General features: G+C 37.6%; 1 protein-coding gene across 1 annotated transcript in view; it reads left to right on the forward strand.

Annotated features, from left to right (window-relative positions):
- The window catches only part of LOC103782538 (contactin-associated protein-like 5), a 160,282-nt gene that overhangs the window by 118,534 nt on the left and 34,452 nt on the right, over window positions 1–7,296 (forward strand). The gene's annotated exons all lie outside the window — the stretch shown is intronic.

A 7,296-nucleotide genomic window follows, 5' to 3' on the forward strand; every position in this document is an offset into this window, starting at 1 on the left:
TCATAAGTCATCTATCAGATAAGTCATATATATCTAATGCTTACCATCTCACATCTGAAGAGCAGTATCTGCCTATAAGCTTGCTTCTGTGCCTCAGCAAAATAAACAGGTTACCTGAACAAACTTCAGGGTGGTTTTAAATAAACATAATTAATTAATTGCATTGTAGTTAAGGTCTTCAACAGAGAAATGCATCAACCGGAACCCTCGTCAACAAAGATAAATGCAAAGACCTGCACCTGAGAGAGAACAGCACCATGTATGGTACAAGCTGGGGGCTGAGTAAATGGGTAGCAGCTGTGCAGAAAAGGTCCCATTGGGTTTGGTGGGGAAATAAATCTGTACCTTGACTGAATGTAGCTGTGCTCTGAGGAACAGGTTGGACAAGTTATCTCCAGCAGTGACTTCCAACCGAAATTTTTCTCTGATAATACTTGATATATCCAATAAACTCTAGGATATAGTTACTTTATCTCAGCCAAGAGAAGAAAAGTTATCACTGTACAGTAAGTAGTTTGCATTCAGTTGTCTATCCACACTTTTAATAAGCCCTGAACAATATGGACAGAAAATCTAATGGGTTTAGGAGTGCTTTTTCAGCCCTTAGCTCTACCATGTTGGAGGTCAAAACTGTGACTTCCTGAGTTTTCCTAAGAGCAGTCAGAAGAGATGGAAACCTGGGCAGCCACCTGATCTTGAAACTCTTTGTACCCAGGTGCTTGAAGGAAAGGTGGCAGAAGTCCAACAATAAACAGATGTGGCATAATTTGTCTCTACTGAAGGTCTCATTCCAGTCTTTAATAGGAAGCAATTGATTTAATATCTCAGCCATGCAGAGTGAATTTTATCACATCTGAAAAAAAAATCCATAAACATTGTAAAAAGGAAAGAAGCAACAGCACGTAATATTACTCTCAACTGCCCCTGTAATCCACAACGTATCTGTTTCTGCAGCATCCTGCACACTGACAATGATTAAGTGTTTTCAACAATTAGTGTGCACATTCTTCATTAATGATCTATATAACTGACATGATTTGCTATTTTTTTAAAAGTTTCTAATATTTTTTTCATTGAATCTCCCTATTTCATTGGATTTAAACAAGGAACTTTGTTCCCAAAGTGGACATAGCATTAGGATATAAACTTTTTTTTTTTTTCCTTGATTCTTCTCCAGAATCAATTCAGATATTTTGTAAATCTCATAAATAAGGCTCAATGTCAAAATTTAATTTAGTTTATTTATCTTCTGGAAGGATTTATTGATCCTTTGGGATGAATGAACTGTATTAGTATCATGTAGCATTATGACGATGATCAAACAGAGACCCAATGTAGCTTTCAAATTTCAATTATTTTCCTGCTCCTTCAGAGTCATCAGACTAAGTGCAGTGTATGCAAGGTGGTTTTGTGTCTTTTTCTTTTAGTGAATTATATGCAGTAGATCACACACATAAATTTGGACTTTTAAAAAATTTTACTACAGGAGCACTGGGCTTATAACATAATTATAAAGGAATTCTGTTATTTGGACCAAATAATTCCTTGATCACTATTTCTGCCTGTCTTCTGAAAGAGTTGTTTGCTTATATTTCAACCAGATTTTTCCTTCTTAACCCAAAAATCAGATATATTTCAGACTGTATTTAGTGAAAGAATATAGCTCTTGGGTTTTTAAGTTAGCTTGCTTTAGTGGTGTTTTTGTTTGTTTGTTTCTTTGTTTTTGTTTGTTTGTTTAGTTTGTTTTGCTTTGGTTTGGGGTTTTGTTGGTTGGTTGGTTGGTTGGTCTTGTTTTGTTTTAAAGCTGGCCCATCAGACTTTTTACTTTCTATGATTATAGTAAAGAAAGTTGAACAGAAGCCTTCTCCAGCAACGTTAACAAAAACAGTCAGTTGTAGTCAGTCATGGACCTGTGCTTCATTTACTTCTGATCCGGCCATACTGACACATTGTGAGGAAGTTAATCAGCCCTTAAATACTTTGTAAGGATGGGAGTTAAGAAGAGCTGACTTTCCTTGAAGTTTATCTTCAGATTGACTGACTTAGGTATTTTAGGAGATTTAGGCTTTTACTGAAGATTTTCCAGTGACTAGGCACAGAGAAAAGTTTTATCTTTTATGTGTGTAGGTTCTTTTATGTCCAGTAAGGGATGAATTCACAATTCCATCTTCCTGAGTGGAGACCTTGATGCTGTTTCTCTCTTTATTTAACTCTGCCACCAGTTTTCTTGAAATATAAGAGAACATAATATTCTCTCCATTAAATTTGGGCAGGGAATGAAAAAAGACTGGTTTCAACGATAAAAATACAACATGTGTGAGCTTATCTTTTCCTCCATAAGAAATCAAACCAAAAAAGCCCAAATCACAACAAGTATCTAGTCCTTGTACGTGGAGAAAGCACTGATTGTGAACTAATGCAAAGCTGCATCCAGAAGACTGTGAAAAACGTGAACTTGAGTTGTCTCAGAGGAATACAACTCATGTATCATGGCAGTAAGTTCTGTGTTTGGATATCATGGTTGCTTATTCCAGCAGAGAAATCCAGATATTCAGAGACTATAGCAGAATCTTCAAGTCTCACCATGACTTACATTGTGCTTATGCTAATTTTGAGTTGTGTGTGTTCTTGAACTTAAGTCTGAGTCATTGCTAGTATAAAAATCAATTTTCAACTTCTATGTACTTAGATGTAACCATGGCTGTGTTTAATGTTTTTAAACTGCATTTCTATGGAGTATCTCTGAATGTTAAGCATGTCTTACTGGGCTTGAACTCACATTACAGTACTTGGATTAACAGTACTATCTGTGAGAAAGTTGATTCGTTCACTTGGAATCACAGAATCATTAAGGTTGGAAGAGACCTCTAAGATCATCAAGTCCAATCATCAACCCAACACTACTATGGCCACTAAACCACTGAAAGGACTGAAGTACTGTGTCCACATGTTTTTTGAACACCTCCAGGGATAGTGACTTCACACATGCCAGGATGCTGTTGGTCTTCTTGGCCACCTGGACACACTGCTGGCTCACATTCAGCCAGCTGTCCACCAGCAGCCCCAGGTCCTTTTCGGCCAGGCAGCTCTACAGCCACCCCTCCCCAAACCTGTAGCATTGCTTGGGATTAACATCTGGATTTGATAATCATAACATAGTCATAATTCATTATCTGCACATTAATACACCACAAAATACTTCCATTTTGGACCTGATATAAAATTGCAGACAGAGATGTTCACACAAGTTTTTATCCTAGAAATATGCACTCCTTTAGAGATTTCTGTTTACCCCAAAATCTTTTATATATATTGATATTATATAAAGGGGATTGATAGAATCATAGAATCCTTTAGGTTAGAAGAGACCTTTGATGGAGCTGAGAATCAGATCCTTCTTCCCATATGCTCATTGTGTTCACAGAAATGCTGGAATTTGGGTGTCGTTTCTTTCCACACCACCTCTTCTCCATTCAGTTCTGCCCTGTCACCTTTCATTGCTTTGTTTTGTGACAATGGTCTTGGCTGTTACTGCATCTTGCTGACATGATGTTTGCCCTGCATGTCTGTCTTTGGGAGATGTTCCCCTTGGGGGAGCAGAGCCTAAGCATTTGTTCTTGCTAACATGCCGCTGAGCACGTTTAAGAAATTGTCATTGCTTGATGTTCCCAGGATTCCACTGCAGTGATGACTCCTTACACATGCTGTTCAAAATAAAACATAGAAAATGGCTGCCTTCTTACTGAGTCTGCCTGGAGACAAAACCAAAAGGAAGGGAATCAAAATTCAGGTGTTCAAATCTAACCCATCTCCTTACCCTTAGCTGCACAATGTGACAGGACTTGAAGCAACAACTCTTGCTTTATTCCATCACTTCCTCTAAGCATCTGATCGTATCCAGTTATGGTTTCTCTTTATTATGAAGAAACAGTTCTGCATAGTCAGTAAGAGACAATGTAAGTGGAGTAAGAGACAGTAAGTGAAGATTAAATAATGTTTGTATGATTGGCTGTTGTGTTCAATGTGTAACTGACTCACAGGCACTTATGTATTTAGCCGTGTATTGCCAGAAAGAGTTTTTCTATGGCTACACTTGTTGAAATAACTCCAAATAAAGACAGGAATTTTGCTTAAGGCTGACATAGGTACACATGGAGTATGGTGCAGGCTTTTGAGATACTTCTCTGTGTGTGTAAAGTGGAAGGGAGAAATGACTTTTCATTGTCAGTCCAGTTAAAATCAAACCAGCCTGGATTTTAAAGCAGACTAAAGGAGTTAGAAAACTATTTCTTACTTTCTTTTATTTGGTGTTGAGTGTCTGACTGTTTTAGGCTGCTTCGTAATCCTGTGACAACATGGATATTCTTGCACCTGGCTATGTTTCTTCTGTTAATTCAAAAAAAAAAAAAAAAAAAAAGTTATAGTAGAGGTCGCAAACCCCAAGCAAATGTACAGGCTAGATAATCTCAGCTACACCAAACTGCCCAGCAACAGGCCAGTTTCACACATTACTTGCTCTAAAGGGACAGGCAAATCCCATTCCTTTCAGTGGACTGTTGCTTCAGCTTTCAAACTAAGTGACATCCTTTTGGATAAGTGCAGCTGTCTCCTAGTACAGCTCCTCCTCCCTGTGGTCCTGGAGGACGTGTGTCATCATGTCATCTCATGGTGTAGTGGGAGGTGAAACTCTTATCTAGTGAAGAAGACATGGCCATAAGACTCTGGTATAGGGGAGGAAGTGGAAAGACAGACCCCACAGACCTCTTTGAGGACAGGATTTGTACTCAGACTGATAACAGCAAAGAAGCAAAATCCAAATCCAAATAATTTAATTTGATGCATAAAGCCTAGATCAGGAGGATTTGTGCTATTCATTTGGTCTGCTAAGGAGCCTAGAAAAGTTAAGTGCTTGGATACCTGGTTTAGTCTTGGAGCAAGGGAGATGGGAATCCTTGGGTCAATCTCCTCTGTTTGTTGTAGAAATGCAACATACCCCAGAGAGAGTCAACATCTGAGAAACTTTCCTGGAAGACAGATTAAAGGGAGAAGAGGGAGAGAAGAGGCATAGTTTGGTTACTGTTGTTGGTTTTAAAGGGATCTGTAGACACTTTGGGATATGTTGGAGGCCAGGTGGAGGAATTAGTGCTTAACTTCTTGTGTGTCCTGTCTGCTTTGTACAACTTTCAGTGGGGACTAACAAGTGTGGTTTTGATGTCTTCAGAGAAATACCACAGCTAGTTCTTCTACTCCTGAGTAATAGTAATTATGATTCTTATACTCCCATGCTCTTTCCTTTTCTTTGTATCAGTTACATAAAGCAAGAACGCTCCTAATACTTATTCATGCTGCTTCAGCCTCCCTAATCCAGTTCTTACCAGCAAAAAGTCCTTTGCTTTTTAAAGCAAATCCTCAATTCCTTGATAGAATGTTAATTACTTAGCCAATTGTGCCACCGAGCTGCACAATGCTCAGTTGTGAGCTTCATGACCCCTCCTCTCAGACTCTCTCTTCCTTGCCCCAACATTTCTCAGTAAAATCAGTTGCATAAATACCTTGCTGAAAACAGCATGGTTCCTTTGACTGTCACCTCTATTCAGCAAAGAACACCCTTAACTTTGGTATTTGTGGTCCTGAGGCTTATCCTAAAATCTGTTTTCCTACACAAACATTTAGGTCAAGTCCATGAAATTGTTCAGTCCAGTAGGCCTATTAGAGTAGAAAGACTCTGAAAAGCCTAATGTGGGAAATAGGTTGTGTGGTTTTGTTTTGTTTTGTTTTGTTTTGTTTTGTTTTGTTTTATTCGGTTGGTTGGTTGGTTTGTTTGTTTTTGTTTCATTTTGTTTTCAATTTTTCCCTATTTCACAGGAATGTATTTGATGATTAGGTCCAGTCAATTGAAGAAAACTGCCCAAATAATAGATAGATTACTTAATAAATAATAACATCAAAGTATTGATGCTTAATAAATACTGCGTGGATGTAGGTTCATATAGATTGCCTCTGTTAAGCTCTATACTCTCCAGACATTAAAAGAGGAGAAGAGTGAGAATCTTGCTTTACTTGGCTTTCCAAAGTGCTTTAGAGAGCAGTAAGAATATGGGTAGTGCAATAAATACAACATCTTTGGAATAATTGGCAGTGGTTTATCATTTATCCTTGTAATTTTTGTGATTACATCACATGCAAAGGAAGACAGAGCAACCAGTAACCTTAAAGAGAGAAATCACATTTCTACTTATTGGGATATTGCTGAAAATTCTCCACAGTACGTTTGGTTTTGGAGCAAGATCTCCAAAAATAAAAAAAAGATTGTGTGTGCACAGCGCATCAAATGAAGAAGGTCTGATTAATGTGCTGAGAGGGACTTTAAAATAAGTGTGCTAGCATTTGTTCTCCTGAAAAGAATAGCTGGCTAAAGAGGAATTTTAAGATATCAGTTTCTTTAAGAAAGGCATCATAAAGTTAGCATGAAATAAACCTGTCTCACACATACTATCTAGAGTTCAATTATTCTAATTTAAATCCAGTATGTCTGCTGTTAGTGTACCAGAAAGAAAAATATGCTAGAATGGTTTAGCAGAGCAATGGGGTTGTGGTGCAATTTCTTTTCAGACCATTGCTTCATTCTCTTAATTGACAGAAGTCTTGCTTTAATTAAACAATTTATGAAAAAACAGATGGTCTTCAGCAAGGATTTACCAAAATATGTTAGCTCTTATCTCACTCTTTGATATATAACCAACTTCTACAGAGAAATAATTTGGAAAGATAACTTTTTTCATACTACTTTTGCAGAAGAATCACCAATAAAGCTACTGTTTCAGAGCCTGCAAATGCTGATAACTCCTGCAACAGAATTAGAATTCTTAGCAATCAAAATCAGAGTATCTTTGAAAGCAAAACATTAGCAACTGCCAAACAAAGCCTACAATAAGAATAATTATGATATTTTCACAAAACACTCTAACGATCATCATTATTATCATTCTTATAGACCAACTCTTATGGAAAAAAAATGTCTTCATTGTAACACTGTTAGCAATTTCATTGGGCAGATAAGAAGCTAGTTAGCTTGGGGAGACTGAACTGCATTCTTGCATAGAACCTCTGGTCTTTAGGAAAAATGCAGTTATGTTTAACACTTATAATAAATTACACAATTGTGACCTGACCTCACGTTACCTGCCTACAACGACCATTCACACACAACATGAAGTTGGGCAGTCATGCATAAACTCTGACTCAAGTCATTTCCCCTCAGCCAACAGTCCTGGTACTGAACGTGTTTCATTCCTG

This window comes from Merops nubicus, unplaced genomic scaffold (genome assembly GCF_000691845.1).
Source record: "Merops nubicus isolate BGI_N331 unplaced genomic scaffold, ASM69184v1 scaffold9512, whole genome shotgun sequence".
Taxonomy (NCBI): Eukaryota; Metazoa; Chordata; class Aves; order Coraciiformes; family Meropidae; genus Merops; species Merops nubicus.